This window comes from Pseudophryne corroboree, chromosome 8, assembly GCF_028390025.1.
Source record: "Pseudophryne corroboree isolate aPseCor3 chromosome 8, aPseCor3.hap2, whole genome shotgun sequence".
Classification (NCBI taxonomy): domain Eukaryota; kingdom Metazoa; phylum Chordata; class Amphibia; order Anura; family Myobatrachidae; genus Pseudophryne; species Pseudophryne corroboree.
The window spans coordinates 261,938,504-261,956,863 of NC_086451.1; the positions used below are offsets into that span (position 1 = coordinate 261,938,504).

Sequence of the window (18,360 nt, forward strand, 5' to 3'; positions counted from 1 at the left end):
CTTAGCAACAGCCGGGATAGCAGTGCAGGGCGTCCCTGGTTGCCAAGCAACCAGCCGGGGACGGAGAGCCAGGCGCAAAAGTCACGCGCCGGCCCCGCTGCCGCCCCTGACAATAGTGTAGCTAGCGGAACCTTTCTCTCCCTGTGCCTCGGAAGTTAATTGGCGATTATTTCTGTTCTCAGTCCGTGTTTAGAGTTCTTTAAGTAAATACATGTTTCACACAACTCCGATATCCCATTGTACAATAATAAATATGGTGTCAGAATAGTGGCAGTGATGGCTCATGGTCTCTGCCAGATTGATCCTCTGATTCTTAAGGAGCACAGCTTGGACTCTTGGTTGGCTGCAGTTCTGCAAGGAGTAGCATGAGTAATGCTAAGAAGGTCCAAGAAGGTAAAGCTTACATAGGGCTGTTTCTTCCATTGGGCTCAATGGGCAGTTACCCAATGCACCCAAGGTTGTAAATGCCTGTGGCTGCCCCCCCCTCTGCTGGTCCGCTGCCAATAGCACCCCAAATCCCCACCCAACATCAAAGAAGCCACCAGTAGCACCCCTCCCCGGGTGTGGTATGGAAGGTAGATAGAAACTAGGTCGACAGTGTCTAGGTCGACCACTATTGGTCGACAGTAACTAGGTCGACAGGGTCTCTAGGTTCGACAGGGTCTTTAGGTCAACATGGTCTAGGTCGACAGGTCAAAAGGTCGACATGCGTTTTAATGTTTTTTTGGTGTCATTTTCTTCATAGAGTGACCGGGAACCCAAATTAGTTCACCGTGTCCCCTCGGGCAAGGTGCCTCGCTCCACTACCGCTTCGCTCGGCACAGATTACCGTTCCAATCATAGTCCACATGGATTGTTAAGTATGTAAAAGTTCAAAAAAGAAAACAAATCGTGAAAAACTCATGTCGACCTTTTGACCTGTCGACCTAGAACATGTCGACCTAGAAACCCTGTCGACCTAGTTACTGTCGACCAATAGTGGTTGACCTAGATAGTGTTTACCTAGTTACTGTCGACCTAGATACCGGATCCCCCCTTCCCCAGGGCCAACACCACCATTAGGCAGCTATCTAAGGGCACCAGCCCTTGAAGGTCGATGCTGGGTGGAACAAAAAATTAAGGATGTGACAGGATGTGTGCTGCACTCTCCATGAGGGATGTGAGGCACCTGCTCCCTGTTCAACGGGTGATGGATCTGCTGGGCCGGAGCAACATGTCTAGGGCTGTCCCCACCTCCTCCTCCTTCTACGCTTGCTTCTTGCCTCGGTGACCAGGGTGGAGATCCCCTTCCTCTGATGGGACCACATGCTGTGCAAGGAGCTGCTGGAGCCTGAGGAGGAGGCCACAGCCAGGGGCAACACCTTCACCCGGGGAAGAACAAGAGCGGCAAGTGCTTCCCCAACCACTGGCTGATCTGCCCCCACTCTTTGAAGCCACAGCATCAGCCAGAAGGACAACCACGGTCAGTGTCTCGCACTTCAGCCGTTTGTCAGTCAAGAGGTTCTGCTGCAGCTGCTTCTCTCTAGTACCTGGTGTGTAAAAGTCACCAACGCTCTGCTGATTCCATAGCTGAAGAGTTTTGAACTTCCACTCGCATTAGTGTTAGTACAAAACTGTGCGGCAGTAGCTTTATGGAATGGGTTTTCTATGGCCAAGCACCTGCATGCAAGCCTCACATCACCAAGTCCAATGCCAAGCGTCAGGTGGAGTGGTGTAAAGCACACTGGCACTGAACCTTGGAGCACAGGCGGATCCACTGGGGGGGGGGGGGGGGAGTCACTCGGGCCCGTGCCCCCCTTATCGTTTCTGACTTCTTTTTTTCAAAAGGAGAACAGCAACAGCACTACTGCTATTTCCATCAGTCAGATAAAAGAGCCGGCAGGCACTAGGACCCACCACGGCTCTAACAGCAAGTCCATGTGGTAACCAATGGGAAGGCAGCTCTAGCCTCCCCATGCTGACCCTGCAACCTACCTCCCCCACTACGAGCCGGCCAGAGTCCCACACGCGCGGGGTTCAAATGCCAGCATCGAGTAAGACTGTTACTTATGACGGCGCAGAAGGCTTCATTAGCCCTCACTGTACCGCACAGTTTCCCAGCACTTCCTCCTCCACTTCCTTTACCACCATGCCAGGTGCAGTCAAACTCAGCCTCAGCTTTCAGAAAGCGCCCCGTGTGATTGTGACAGGACTGTCCTGCAGATGTCTTATGCTGCTTGTTGGAGATTCAGCTGGCTGATTCTGCTAATCAAAGATGGGCAGTTCATGTCCTGCAGTCTGAGTCTCAGTGCAGTGCAAAAAACAAGGTATGCTGCACCTGCCACCACCAACTAAAACTTTAATAATTATATTGTGCTGGGGTGCCATCCAGGCTCCCATACCTAATGGAACAGGTGACCAACATTTCAAGGCCCAATCAGCCTTTTCATCAGGGTGAAACATTGGCAATAAACCAGGATGCCCTCTCACAACCAATCATTACCTGATGGCGTATTCTGTGAGGCCACGCCCCCTGTGATACCACACCCCTTATCTGGGAGCACACGTGCCTTAGGTGCATGTAAATATAACTATTACCGTTACCCTATCATGGTGCCCCCCCCCCCCTTTAATTTTCTTCTGGATCCGCCCCTGCCTTGGAGCAGTGGAAATGTGTTCTGTGGAGTAAGGAATCACACTTCTCTATTTTGCAGTCAGATGGGTGAGTCTGGGTTTGGAAGAAGCAAGGAGAACGTTACCTGCCTGACTGCATTATGCCAACTGTGAAGTTGGTGAAGGAGGGATAATGGTATCGGGCTGTCTTTCAGGGATTGGGTTAGGCTCCTTATGTCCAGTGAAGGGCAATCCTAGTGCTTTAGCATATCAAGGCATTTTGAACAATGGTATGGGGTTGTCTTTTAGGGTTTAGGTTAGGCCCCTTATTTCTAGTGAAGGGCAATCCTAATGCTTCAGCATACTAAGGCATACTATTTTGAACAATGCTATGCTTCCAACAGTTTGGGGAAGGTCCTTTTCTATTCCAACATAACTGTGCCCCAGTGCATGAAGCAAGGACTATAAAGACATGGTTTGATGGGCTCGGTGTGGAAGAACTTGACTGACCCACACAGAGCCCCAACCTTAACCCCATCGAGCACCTTTGGGATGAACTGGAACGGAGATTGTGTGCCAGTTCTACTCGTCCAACATCAGTGCCTGATCTCATAAATGCTCTACAGAATGAATGGCCACATATTCCCACAGAAACACTCCAAAATCTTGTGAAAAGCCTTCCAAGAAGAGTGGAAGCTGTTATAGCTGCGAAAGGGGGGCCGACTCCATATTAAAGTATATGTATTTGAATACAATCTCATTACAGTCTCTGTTGGTGTAATGGTCAGGCGTCCAAATACTTTTGTCCATATAGTGTGTGTGTGTGTGTATATATATATATATATATAAATTTCAAAAAGAGCTGGCACTCACCCCAAATATATTGCTCCGGTGCCCTCTGGAATGGTAAATGTAGGCAAAAAGTGGAAACATGCAGCGGCACTCAGAGACTGATCCCAAAAGTTAAAGTGCAAAAGTATATTTTTTTCATCCATGAAAAGCAGCAACACAAAAGGTGACCTTTTGTGTTGCTGCTTTTCATGGATTAAAAAAATATACTTTTGCACTTTAACTTTTGGGATCAGTCTCTGAGTGCAGCTGCATGTTTCCACTTTTTGCCTATCTATATATATATATATATATATATATATATATATATACATATACACTGCTCAAAAAAATAAGGGGAACACGTAAACAACACAATGTAACTCCAAGTCAATTACACTTCTGTGAAATCAAACTGTCCACTTAGGAAGCAACACTGATTGACAATCAATTTCACATGCTGTTGTGCAAATGGAATAGACAACAGGTGGGAATTATCGGCAATTAGCAAGACTCCCCCAATAAAGGAGTTGTTCTGCAGGTGGTGACCACAGACCACTTCTCAGCTCCTATGCTTTCTGGCTGATGTTTTGGTCACTTTTGAAAGCTGGCAGTGCTTTCACTCTAGTAGTAGCATGAGACGGAGTCTACAACCCACACAAGTGGCTCAGGTAGTGCAGCTCATCCAGGATGGCACATCAATGCGAGCTGTGGCAAAAAGGTTTGCTGTGTCTGTCAGCGTAGTGCCCAGAGCATGGAGGCGCTTTCCAGGAGATAGGCCAGTACATCAGGAGACGTGGAGGAGGCCGTAGGAGGGCAACAACCCAGCAGCAGGACCGCTACCTTCGCCTTTGTGCAAGGAGGAACAGGAGGAGCACTGCCAGAGCCCTGCAAAATGACCTCCAGCAAGCCGCAAATGTGCATGTGTCTACTCAAACGATCAGAAACAGACTCCATGAGGGTGGTATGAGGGCCCGACATCCACAGGTGGGGATTGTGCTTACAGCCCAACACCGTGCAGGACGTTTGGCATTTGCCAGAGAACACCAAGATTGGCAAATTCGCCACTGGCACCCTGTGCTCTTCACAGATGAAAGCAGGTTCTCACTGAGCACATGTGACAGACGTGACAGAGTCTGGAGATGCCAAGGAGAACGTTCTGCTGCCTGCAACATCCTCCAGCATGACCGGTCTGGCAGTGGGTCAGTAATGATGTGGGGTGGCATTTCTTTGGGGGGCCGCACAGCCCTACATGTGCTCGCCAGAGGTAGTCTGACTGCCATTAGGTACCGAGATTAGATCCTCAGACCCCTTGTGAGACCATATGCTGGTGCGGTTGGCCTTGGGTTCCTCCTAATGCAAGACAATGCTAGACCTCATGTGGCTGGAGTGTGTCAGCAGTTCCTGCAAGACGAAGGCATTGATGCTATGGACTGGCCCGCCCGTTCCCCAGACCTGAATCCAATTGAGCACATCAGGGACATCATGTCTCGCTCCATCCACCAACGCCACGTTGCACCACAGACTGTCCAGGAGTTGGCGGATGCTTTAGTCCAGGTCTGGGAGGAGATCCCTCAGGAGACCATCCGCCACCTCATCAGGAGCATGCCCAGGCATTGTAGGGAGGTCATACAGGCACGTGGAGGCCACACACACTAATGAGCCTCATTTTGACTTGTTTTAAGGACATTACATCAAATTTGGATCAGCCTGTAATGTGTTTTTCCACTTTAATTTTGAGTGACTCCAAATCCAGACCTCCATGGGTTAATAAATTTGATTTCCATTGATCATTTTTGTGTGATTTTGTTGTCAGCATATTCAACTATGTAAAGAACAAAGTATTTAATAAGAATATTTCATTCACTCAGATCTAGGATGTGTTATTTTACTGTTCCCTTTATTTTTTTTTGCAGTGTGTGTATATATATATATATATATATATATATATATAGATTTCCAGCAATGACAGCATTCAGAGATTTTTTCAGCAATGAAAGTGTATTAAAGCAATTGACGTTTCGGAGCTGCAAGCTCCGTCCTCAGAATACACACCACAATACAAAAACGAACAAACTTACCCCCTTATGTAGAGACCCACAGCCCCGTGAACATCGTCTCTGTACTTCCGCCGACTCGAGCGTCCCGTCTCCTCGTGCTGCAGGCGCCACGTCATATCCGGGAGCCAGCTGAGCGGTTGCCTAGGAAACAACCGCATGCGTGTCAGCTGCGATCAGCGCCACGGAACATCACTGACGGGCTGGCAATAATTGCATGAGGGAGGGATCTATCGGGGGGAAGAGAGAGAGGGAACAACACACATGTTAAAACATACAAAAAAACACACATATAAAAATAAATGAGCACCATACACTTTATATGAAGCAAGAGCTGAATATATGAAAATACTCCACATAAATGTAACCAGACCACTAAAGCCTACCAGGCCTATATTAGACAAGAAAAGTTATGGACAACGTAAAGGGTTAGATATACTTTACACTAGAGTGTTCCAATTAATCTTCTCATTAAGACCACCTGGGGAAGTAGTTCCCAATCTGGTGATCCACCGGGCTTCTTTAATTAATAATGTTTTAGCCCTATCCCCTCCCCTAAGTGTCACGGGGACATGGTCAATGATAAAATAACGGAGAGATTCTAATGGATGACCTGCCTTCTTAAAATGTTTGGCCACAGGTTGGTCAACCAGTTTCCCCTCAAGGGTCAACTTGATTGCCGATCTGTGGGCAGCCATCCGTTCCGAAAATTTCCGGATGGTTTGCCCCACATAGAACAACCCACACAGACAGACAATAATGTATACGACATAGGTCGAAGAGCAGGTGAGAACAAATCTAATGTCATATTTCTTCTGGCCATGGGGGTGCTGAAATGCTTTGCAGTTAAACATAAACTGGCAAGTGGCACAACCAGTGCACAGATAGCACCCCGGGGCTTTATAATAGACATTCGGAATTTTAGGGGCTCCCATACCCGTAATATCGGTTTTAACAATACGGTCCCTGATATTCCTACCTCTTCTAAAAGCCATCATGGGTGCGGATTGCTTAAGACTCTTAAGATCTGGATCAGTGGCGACTATAGGCCGAAGAGCCCTAGTCGCACGTCTCATGATAGGATTAGAGGTAGAAAAATCACAGGGAAATGGAATCCTAGATTTGCGCTTTCTGCTGACAGGGACCAAAAGCGATTGTCTGGGCATCAGTAGGACCTCATCTTTTTGGGCCAATAGGGACTGTTTGTCATAGCCACGAGCCAGAAATTTAGATATAAGGACATCTAGTTCCCTGTTGAGGACTAAAGGATCACTAATGATCCGAGCTAGACGCATCATCTGTGAACGTGGTAAACATTTTTTGAGCGCTTCTGGATGGAAACTAGAGGACGTCAAGAGGGTATTCCTGTCAGTAGACTTATGGAACACATTGGTACTTAATGTACCATTATTAACCTTAATTGCTACATCCAGGAAATGTGCCTCACTGGTGCTGCAAGAAAAAGTAAATTTAATGGGAGAGTCACCAGACTTTATGGTGGCCATCAAATCTCTAAAAGCATTTTCGCCCCCAGTCCATAACAGAAAGATATCATCAATATAGCGACAGTATAATAGAATACTGTCGCTAATATTGTGATCAGAAAAAAATATCTTTTTTTCTTGTGTAAACATATATACATTTGCGTACGACGGGGCCACCGGGGACCCCATCGCACATCCCCTCAGTTGTAAGTAGAAACTACCGTCAAACAAAAAATAATTACGACGGAGAGTCAATTCTAACAAGGTCAGAAAAAGATCATGGTTAAACACATCTGTGGAAAGAAACATGTTTAAAAACGAAGACATAGCATCTGTAGCACAGTTTTTGGATTCCATTATCCAGCCGTTCCTCCCTCTTCAATCAACATTCCTGAAAGATACCACCTCCTTCTTGCTGAAATTACAGGGAATTGGCCAGCTCCCGGAAGGGACACTCCTCTGTTGTTTAGACGTTTGTAGTCTATATACTGTGATTCCTCACGTAGAAGGATTGGCTGCTATGTTTTCGTTTTTAAACATGTTTCTTTCCACAGATGTGTTTAACCATGATCTTTTTCTGACCTTGTTAGAATTGACTCTCCGTCCTAATTATTTTTTGTTTGACGGTAGTTTCTACTTACAACTGAGGGGATGTGCGATGGGGTCCCCGGTGGCCCCGTCGTACGCAAATGTATATATGTTTACACAAGAAAAAAATTAATTTTTTTCTGATCACAATATTAGCGACAGTATTCTATTATACTGTCGCTATATTGATGATATCTTTCTGTTATGGACTGGGGGCGAAAATGCTTTTAGAGATTTGATGGCCACCATAGAGTCTGGTGACTCTCCCATTAAATTTACTTTTTCTTGCAGCACCAGTGAGGCACATTTCCTGGATGTAGCAATTAAGGTTAATAATGGTACATTAAGTACCAATGTGTTCCATAAGTCTACTGACAGGAATACCCTCTTGACGTCCTCTAGTTTCCATCCAGAAGCGCTCAAAAAAGGTTTACCACGTTCACAGATGATGCGTCTAGCTCGGATCATTAGTGATCCTTTAGTCCTCAACAGGGAACTAGATGTCCTTATATCTAAATTTCTGGCTCGTGGCTATGACAAACAGTCCCTATTGGCCCAAAAAGATGAGGTCCTACTGATGCCCAGACAATCGCTTTTGGTCCCTGTCAGCAGGAAGCGCAAATCTAGGATTCCATTTCCCTGTGATTTTTCTACCTCTAATCCTATCATGAGACGTGCGACTAGGGCTCTTTGGCCTATAGTCGCCACTGATCAAGATCTTAAGAGTCTTAAGCAATCCGCACCCATGATGGCTTTTAGAAGAGGTAGGAATATCAGGGACCGTATTGTTAAAACCGATATTACGGGTATGGGAGCCCCTAAAATTCCAAATGTCTATTATAAAGCCCTGGGGTGCTATCTGTGCACTGGTTGTGCCACTTGCCAGTTTATGTTTAACTGCAAAGCATTTCAGCACCCCCATGGCCAGAAGAAATATGACATTAGATTTGTTCTCACCTGCTCTTCGACCTATGTCGTATACATTATTGTCTGTCCGTGTGGGTTGTTCTATGTGGGGCAAACCATCCGGAAATTTTCGGAACGGATGGCTGCCCACAGATCGGCAATCAAGTTGACCCTTGAGGGGAAACTGGTTGACCAACCTGTGGCCAAACATTTTAAGAAGGCAGGTCATCCATTAGAATCTCTCCGTTATTTTATCATTGACCATGTCCCCATGACACTTAGGGGAGGGGATAGGGCTAAAACATTATTAATTAAAGAAGCCCGGTGGATCACCAGATTGGGAACTACTTCCCCAGGTGGTCTTAATGAGAAGATTAATTGGAACACTCTAGTGTAAAGTATATTTAACCCTTTACGTTGTCCATAACTTTTCTTGTCTAATATAGGCCTGGTAGGCTTTAGTGGTCTGGTTACATTTATGTGGAGTATTTTCATGTATTCAGCTCTTGCTTCATATAAAGTGTACGGTGCTCATTTATTTTTATATGTGTGTTTTTTTGTATGTTTTAACATGTGTGTTGTTCCCTCTCTCTCTTCCCCCCGATAGATCCCTCCCTCATGCAATTATTGCCAGCCCGTCAGTGATATTCCGTGGCGCTGATCGCAGCTGACACGCATGCGGTTGTTTCCTAGGCAACCGCTCAGCTAGCTCCCGGATATGACGTGGCGCCTGCAGCACGAGTTGACGGGACGCTCGAGTCGGCGGAAGTACAGAGACGGTGTTCACGGGGCTGTGGGTCTCTACATAAGGGGGTAAGTTTGTTCGTTTTTGTATTGTGGTGTGTATTCTGAGGACGGAGCTTGCAGCTCCGAAACGTCAATTGCTTTAATACACTTTCATTGCTAAAAAAAACGCCTCTGAATGCTGTCATTGCTGGAAATCTACTTATGATATGGACATGCACCTGAGGAAGCTGCTTCTATGTTTGTGAGTGCCGGTATTCACTGGATGGATATAATTGTGCTGTTCACAGCACCCGTTACCTGGCACCACCACCTGTTGGTATATACCTTTGGGAGACATTCCCCAGCCTGAGTGACTTTTTTACTGTTATATGTATGTGCACCTATTTTCCTTGCCTGGTGTGAGGCAACGCTGAAGACGTGATGTCAGCCTCACAGGAACTTCCGGGCTGCCGTAACTTAGTGGTCACAGACACTGGGGAGACATTCAGCTTTTCTGAAGCTGAAATTGAGCAGATTCTCTCTAAAGAAACTCCTATCTTGTCTGATAAATCACTTGACCCTGAGTCTTTGTACCATCAAATCTGGAAATTGAAACGCCGCGAGATAGACTTCTCCTTGCATGGCAGCACCTTGTCGGAGTATTATCGTGAGCACAAAATTCCACGTGGATTCAGGGTACGCAACGTACCTACTATAGGACGCAATAACCCTGACTTTGTCCGACGTTGGATCGCGATACTCAACAAGTGTGCGTTCGACTTGATGATTTTAGTCATTGATGAAGCTAACAAAGAGTTGTCAATTACCAGAACTAAGATTGAAGTATTTGAAAAAGAACAATATGCCACCCTTGAGGAGGATCGAACCCAGGATTGGATCCTAAAGCTGGAGAATCAGTGTTTACAATATAAAAAGGACCTCCAGAAATTCAAAAGAAATAAGAAACTTACGGTGGATACCGACTATGAGGAAAACCAAGTATATCGATGGTTGTCGGGGACAAATTCTTCTGAATACAACAAGAAACCACTCCGTATGAGAAGACCCTGGTTCCGGAAGTCGAACCGTAAAAATGTCTCCAATCAATCTAGTTCAGAGAGCGAATTTGCCACCTCTGAGCTGGATGAAGGTGTGGCAACTACGAGTGCCCCTTTAGAGGGCAGTTCACGAGATTCCGTAACCCCCATAAAATCTCTGCCACCCGCAGGGGTGGCCAGAACAAAAGGGGTAAGAGCCGTGACACAACGCAAGAACCGTTGATTTTTAATCTGTCCAAACGCACTCTTAGTAACACCGAAGTGGCTGTGCTTAATAAAGGATTAAGTTTTGTTCCCACCAGCCTTCACGATTCCTTTAATTGGTCGAGAGACCTACATGCTTTTTCCCGTAGACTTCGCCTTAAAGAACATTTCCAGGACAATGCGGAGCAGACTGAGACGTCCATCTTTTCCAACTTCCTTAGAAGGGCTTCTAGGTCTACCTTTGACCCATACTCTACGAACGCCTCGCTGAAATCATTCCACAGGCTTCTTGATGAGTCGATTAATAAATTTACATCTGCTCCTTCTAAGATTAAGTTTAATCTTTCTAAAGATGAGTCTGCTGCCCTGACCGCACTGGGGTCCTATGAGGACATTGTGATCAGACCCGCCGATAAAGGCGGGGCCATTGTGGTGCTTGACCTGGAATATTATAAAGCAGAAATCTATTCTCAACTGGCGCAGGAGGAAGTATACCGTAAGCTGACTACCGATCCTACATCTCAATATCAGAGAGAACTGGAGTCTATTTTGCAAATGGCTGTACAGGAAGGAAAATTGCCTCTGAAAATGCTTAAAGTGTTATTCATACAATACCCCAAGGTTCCAATACTCTATACCTTGCCTAAATTGCATAAGCATAGCTCAAAACCTCCTGGAAGGCCAATTATTTCGGCCCCTGATTCGCTGTATAGATCTGTAGCACAGTTTTTGGATTCCATTATCCAGCCGTTCCTCCCTCTTCAATCAACATTCCTGAAAGATACCACCTCCTTCTTGCTGAAATTACAGGGAATTGGCCAGCTCCCGGAAGGGACACTCCTCTGTTGTTTAGACGTTTGTAGTCTATATACTGTGATTCCTCACGTAGAAGGATTGGCTGCTATGTCTTCGTTTTTAAACATGTTTCTTTCCACAGATGTGTTTAACCATGATCTTTTTCTGACCTTGCTAGAATTGACTCTCCGTCGTAATTATTTTTTGTTTGACGGTAGTTTCTACTTACAACTGAGGGGATGTGCGATGGGGTCCCCGGTGGCCCCGTCGTACGCAAATGTATATATGTTTACACAAGAAAAAAAGATATTTTTTTCTGATCACAATATTAGCGACAGTATTCTATTATACTGTCGCTATATTGATGATATCTTTCTGTTATGGACTGGGGGCGAAAATGCTTTTAGAGATTTGATGGCCACCATAGAGTCTGGTGACTCTCCCATTAAATTTACTTTTTCTTGCAGCACCAGTGAGGCACATTTCCTGGATGTAGCAATTAAGGTTAATAATGGTACATTAAGTACCAATGTGTTCCATAAGTCTACTGACAGGAATACCCTCTTGACGTCCTCTAGTTTCCATCCAGAAGCGCTCAAAAAAGGTTTACCACGTTCACAGATGATGCGTCTAGCTCGGATCATTAGTGATCCTTTAGTCCTCAACAGGGAACTAGATGTCCTTATATCTAAATTTCTGGCTCGTGGCTATGACAAACAGTCCCTATTGGCCCAAAAAGATGAGGTCCTACTGATGCCCAGACAATCGCTTTTGGTCCCTGTCAGCAGGAAGCGCAAATCTAGGATTCCATTTCCCTGTGATTTTTCTACCTCTAATCCTATCATGAGACGTGCGACTAGGGCTCTTTGGCCTATAGTCGCCACTGATCCAATTCCGAATGTCTATTATAAAGCCCCGGGGTGCTATCTGTGCACTGGTTGTGCCACTTGCCAGTTTATGTTTAACTGCAAAGCATTTCAGCACCCCCATGGCCAGAAGAAATATGACATTAGATTTGTTCTCACCTGCTCTTCGACCTATGTCGTATACATTATTGTCTGTCCGTGTGGGTTGTTCTATGTGGGGCAAACCATCCGGAAATTTTCGGAACGGATGGCTGCCCACAGATCGGCAATCAAGTTGACCCTTGAGGGGAAACTGGTTGACCAACCTGTGGCCAAACATTTTAAGAAGGCAGGTCATCCATTAGAATCTCTCCGTTATTTTATCATTGACCATGTCCCCATGACACTTAGGGGAGGGGATAGGGCTAAAACATTATTAATTAAAGAAGCCCGGTGGATCACCAGATTGGGAACTACTTCCCCAGGTGGTCTTAATGAGAAGATTAATTGGAACACTCTAGTGTAAAGTATATCTAACCCTTTACGTTGTCCATAACTTTTCTTGTCTAATATAGGCCTGGTAGGCTTTAATGGTCTGGTTACATTTATGTGGAGTATTTTCATGTATTCAGCTCTTGCTTCATATAAGGTGTATGGTGCTCATTTATTTTTATATGTGTGTTTTTTTGTATGTTTTAACATGTGTGTTGTTCCCTCTCTCTCTTCCCCCCGATAGATCCCTCCCTCATGCAATTATTGCCAGCCCGTCAGTGATGTTCCGTGGCGCTGATCGCAGCTGACACGCATGCGGTTGTTTCCTAGGCAACCGCTCAGCTGGCTCCCGGATATGACGTGGCGCCTGCAGCACGAGGAGACGGGACGCTCGAGTCGGCGGAAGTACAGAGACGGTGTTCACGGGGCTGTGGGTCTCTACATAAGGGGGTAAGTTTGTTCGTTTTTGTATTGTGGTGTGTATTCTGAGGACGGAGCTTGCAGCTCCGAAACGTCAATTGCTTTAATACACTTTCATTGCTGAAAAAATCTCTGAATGCTGTCATTGCTGGAAATCTACTTATGATATGGACATGCACCTGAGGAAGCTGCTTCTATGTTTGTGAGTGCCGGTATTCACTGGATGGATATATATATATATATGAAATAGTGGTAGTATGGCGCCACAGGTTTATGTGGGTAAAAAAATATAGGGTTATCACAATAGACCCAACCGTAGACACTCCTTTATAGATATAAAGTGTCAGCTAGCCTCCAAGCAGATTAGGCAGGGATAAGCTGCCTAAGATTAGGAGATGAAAAAAAGGGGGAATGGGGGTGCCAGCGACCAACGGTGTCAAATGGTTTTTTGAATAAAATATGAAGAAGTGGCTGGATACATTCAGATGAAAATATAAAATTCAATTTAATTCATAAAAGAAAAGTGTGGGATAAAAGTTTACAAGCATAGGGCATAGTTTGAGAATACACCATAAAAGATTCTTTAAAAAATACGGATACACAAAATATGAGAATAAAAAACATCAATATTCTAAAAAGATAAAAACGCAATGCTTATCTTTTAAAATGGAGGGTCAATTCAGAGGTACACCCAACGCGTTTCGTCCATCAGACTTCATCAAGGGGTAGGGTACAAATGAACAAGGGTAGTATTTATAGCAGGTATCATGTGTTCATAGTTAATTATGACATCACTTCCTGTTAGAAATCAAAAAGCATAGTGTTGCACAATTCTTAATATAAACATAAGTGTGCTTAAGAGGCTGTGAAAGTAAGTCCTGTGGTGTCGTTTTTTCCGAAAAACGAGTCTTAGAAAGCTGTTTTTTTCGTTTTGAAAGGTCCAGGACGCGTCCCGCGTCATTTCCGCCCCGCTTCCGGCGTCCGCACCGACAGTGTGCGCATGCGCGTCAAGCCGCTCTTCCGGTTTCGCGTACACGATGAATGTTCCCCACTTCCGTCCGTTGCTTCTAGTGGAAGATGCCCCACTTCCTATGGGGATGGTACTCGGCTGTTCCCTTTACTTTATTGGAAGGGGAAGCTGTCACTCATTGCGGCGGCCATTTTCATGAAGTTTGTTGCTGCAGCAGACGTATTTTTTTGTAAGGTTAACCACGGTCTCCATGGGAACCACACATAATAAAGGATATAAATGAAAACAGAGGTTAGAGCCTGTACTCTTAGTGAAATAAAAGGCTATATTAGCTTTATATATTACTGTTATCCTATAAGAATGGAGAGATTAAATATTGATAAGAATATGCACTGGTGCATAATCTTCTTTGTCCAGGTATCCATAGTAGTTAGGGGATACATAAATGAATTGCTGTAAGGAGAAGTGAGTGATGGAATGCCAGGAGTTTTTTTAAGAGATAAAATAGTCATTAAAAAATATGTATAATATTTAGTGACTTATTGCCAAAATACTAGATAATGTGATTATGTTATAAGTGCCGACAGACGGTGCCTATGGAAAAATATATGAGGAGTCCATCATAGGTGTGGTGCTAGGAATAAATCCAGTGGACAAGTTAATTCGTGATATGCTTGTTATGTCTGTCATATATAGTGATACATTTAGTGTGTTAAGTTAGTGCATGATTGACAGACTGTGGAATATTTTAACTGTAAACTCTAATGTGTGTGATGGGCTCACTCAGTGTGTCAATATTGCAGAGATTATTTCTAGCCTGCCGTTACCCACTATGTACAGTACCCAATCTTCGCAAATGGTTCCCCATTTGGTACTGGTTAGGCCCTACACTGCTTAGCTTCCAAGATCGGGCGAGATTGGGCGTCCGCCAGTGTGGTATGACTGTATCTTTTGGTGCGGCGACTCAAAGAAACACGGTAGACTGCTGTTTATTTGAAGTATTGACATACTAATTATAAATAGTGCTGAGACATATTATATTTAAAGTGCCAAGTGCATAAAAATAGTGAAAATAAAAATAAAAAAATAAAAATAAAAACCAGCGGAGTCTTTTCTACTTTCTTTTTTTCTCTTTTTTCTTTTTTTCTCTTTTTCTCACAGGAACGGTGCAATCTCGTAGCCTTCATTAAAACCCATGGGATGAATGGTTTTCAATTGGAAGATCCAATACATCTCCCTTTGTATATATATATATTAGTGATGTGCACCGGACATTTTTCGGGTTTTGTGTTTTGGTTTTGGATTCGGTTCCGCGGCTGTGTTTTTTTTAGAAAAACCCCTCAAAAACAGCTTAAATCATAGAATTTGGGGGTCATTTTGATCCCATAGTATTATTAACCTCGATAACCATAATTTCCACTCATTTCCAGTCTATTCTGAACACCTCACAATATTATTTTTAGTCCTAAAATTTGCACCGAGGTCGCTGGATTGCTAAGCTAAGCGACCCAAGTGGCCGACACAAACACCTGGCCCATCTAGGAGTGGCACTGCAGTGTCAGACAGGATGGGAGATTTAAAAAATAGTCCCCAAGCAGCACATGATGCAAAGAAAAAAAGAGGTGCACCAAGGTCGCTGGATGGCTAAGCTAAGCGACCCAAGTGGCCGACACAAACACCTGGCCCATCTAGGAGTGGCACTGCAGTGTCAGACAGGATGGCAGATTTAAAAAGTAGTCCTCAAACAGCACATGATGCAAAGAAAAAAAGAGGTGCAATGAGGTAGCTGTGTGACTAAGCTAAGTGACCCAAGTGGCCGACACAAACACCTGGCCCATCTAGGAGTGGCACTGCAGTGTCAGACAGGATGGCAGATTTAAAAAATAGTCCCCAAACAGCACATGATACAAAGAAAAAAAGAGGTGCAATGAGGTAGCTGTGTGACTAAGCTAAGCGACCCAAGTGGCCGACACAAACACCTGGCCCATCTAGGAGTGGCACTGCAGTGTCAGACAGGATGGCAGATTTAAAAAATAGTCCCCAAACAGCACATGATGCAAAGAAAAAAAGAGGTGCACCAAGGTCGCTGGATGGCTAAGCTAAGCGACCCAAGTGGCTGACACAAACACCTGGCCCATCTAGGAGTGGCACTGCAGTGTAAGACAGGATGGCAGATTTAAAAAATAGTCCCCAAACAGCACATGATGCAAAGAAAAAAAGAGGTGCAATGAGGTAGCTGTGTGACTAAGCTAAGCGACCCAAGTGGCCGACACAAACACCTGGCCCATCTAGGAGTGGCACTGCAGTGTCAGACAGGATGGCAGATTTAAAAAATAGTCCCCAAACAGCACATGATGCAAAGAAAAAAAGAGGTGCAATGAGGTAGCTGTGTGACTAAGCTAAGCGACCCAAGTGGCTGACACAAACACCTGGCCCATCTAGGAGTGGCACTGCAGTGTCAGACAGGATGGCAGATTTAAAAAATAGTCCCCAAACAGCACATGATGCAAGGAAATAAAGAGGTGCAATGAGGTAGCTGTCTGACTAAGCTAAGCGACCCAAGTGGCCGACACAAACACCTGGCCCATCTAGGAGTGGCACTGCAGTGTCAGACAGGATGGCAGATTTAAAAAATAGTCCCCAAGCAGCACATGATGCAAAGAAAAAAAGAGGTGCACCAAGGTCGCTGGATGGCTAAGCTAAGCGACCCAAGTGGCCGACACAAACACCTGGCCCATCTAGGAGTGGCACTGCAGTGTCAGACAGGATGGCAGATTTAAAAAGTAGTCCTCAAACAGCACATGATGCAAAGAAAAAAAGAGGTGCAATGAGGTAGCTGTGTGACTAAGCTAAGCGACCCAAGTGGCCGACACAATCACCTGGCCCATCTAGGAGTGGCACTGCAGTGTCAGACAGGATGGCAGATTTAAAAAATAGTCCCCAAACAGCACATGATGCAAAGAAAAAAAGAGGTGCAATGAGGTTGTTGTGTGACTAAGCTAAGCGACCCAAGTGGCCGACACAAACACCTGGCCCATCTAGGAGTGGCACTGCAGTGTCAGACAGGATGGCAGATTTAAAAAAATAGTCCCCAAGCAGCACATGATGCAAATAAAAAAAGAGGTGCACCAAGGTCGCTGGATGGCTAAGCTAAGCGACCCAAGTGGCCGACACAAACACCTGGCCCATCTAGGAGTGGCACTGCAGTGTCAGACAGGATGGCAGATTTAAAAAGTAGTCCTCAAACAGCACATGATGCAAATAAAAAAAGAGGTGCAATGAGGTAGCTGTGAGACTAAGCTAAGCGACCCAAGTGGCCGACACAAACACCTGGCCCATCTAGGAGTGGCACTGCAGTGTCAGACAGGATGGCAGATTTAAAAAATAGTCCCCAAACAGCACATGATGCAAAGAAAAAAAGAGGTGCAATGAGGTAGCTGTGTGACTAAGCTAAGCGACCCAAGTGGCCGACACAAACACCTGGCCCATCTAGGAGTGGCACTGCAGTGTCAGACAGGATGGCAGATTTAAAAAATAGTCCCCAAGCAGCACATGATGCAAAGAAAAAAAGAGGTGCACCAAGGTCGCTGGTGTTATGAACCACAGGTAGTGGTTCATTCCTATTTTATGTTTATAAAGTTGTCTTGCATGCCAGGATTTCCTGTTGCTCTATTTTAGAATACTCTTGTCTGCTGCCGCTGGTGAGTCTGTGTAATTGCAGCTTGTTCCCATGTGTTCAGCCTCACCTGGCTGCTAATTGCATCTTGTCAGTTTGGAGTCATGCAACAGGGCAGCTGCATGAGATTATTAATTAGACCTCTCTGTTATATGCTGGCTGACTGCAATTCACAGACGCTGGTGATATTTCTGGGTATCTAGTCTGCTTGAGTTCTGAGCTTGTTCCTGCCAATTCCTGAGCTCCTGTGTAGCAGTGTCGGTCGAACTGCTTCCTGTGTCGATTCCTGTGTCAGTCCCTGTGTCGATTCCTATGTCTGATCCCGTGTCCTGCCGTGAGGCGTTCCTGTCCTGAGGTCCAGTGCCTTTGCCTGGTCAAGTTTCTGGCTTCTTGGTGTCCACCGGTCTTTCGTTTGGGATTCTGCCTGTCCTCCAGTTCTAAGAGTCTGTGTCAGCAGCATTGGGAGTTCCTGTCCGTTTGCCAGTATTCGTACCGGTTCCGTGAGTAGCGGCTCTGCCGCGTCCGTCGGCCTAGGCCGCTGTATTCCATTATTATTTCTGTCACTGGTGTGTTGCAGAGGGTTCTGCTTATGCTGTCACCGCCGGTACACAAAAGTATTGTGTGGGCGTGTGGTCAGCATTTCCTTTGTTGTTCTTTTCCTTTGGCGGCAAACCGCACATACATTTAGTTTTAGGCTAGTTAGTAGCCCCTGGCTTTTG

The 18,360-nt window shown here is 45.3% G+C and overlaps 1 long non-coding RNA gene across 1 annotated transcript in view; it reads right to left on the minus strand.

Annotated features, from left to right (window-relative positions):
• Nucleotides 1-13,527: 13,527 nt before the first annotated feature.
• The window catches only part of LOC134948923 (uncharacterized), a 210,901-nt gene continuing 206,068 nt past the window's right edge, over nt 13,528-18,360 (minus strand). Inside the window, exon 3 of the long non-coding RNA XR_010183057.1 lies at nt 13,528-14,173. This is a non-coding gene — a long non-coding RNA (uncharacterized LOC134948923). The remainder of the gene's footprint in view (nt 14,174-18,360) is intronic.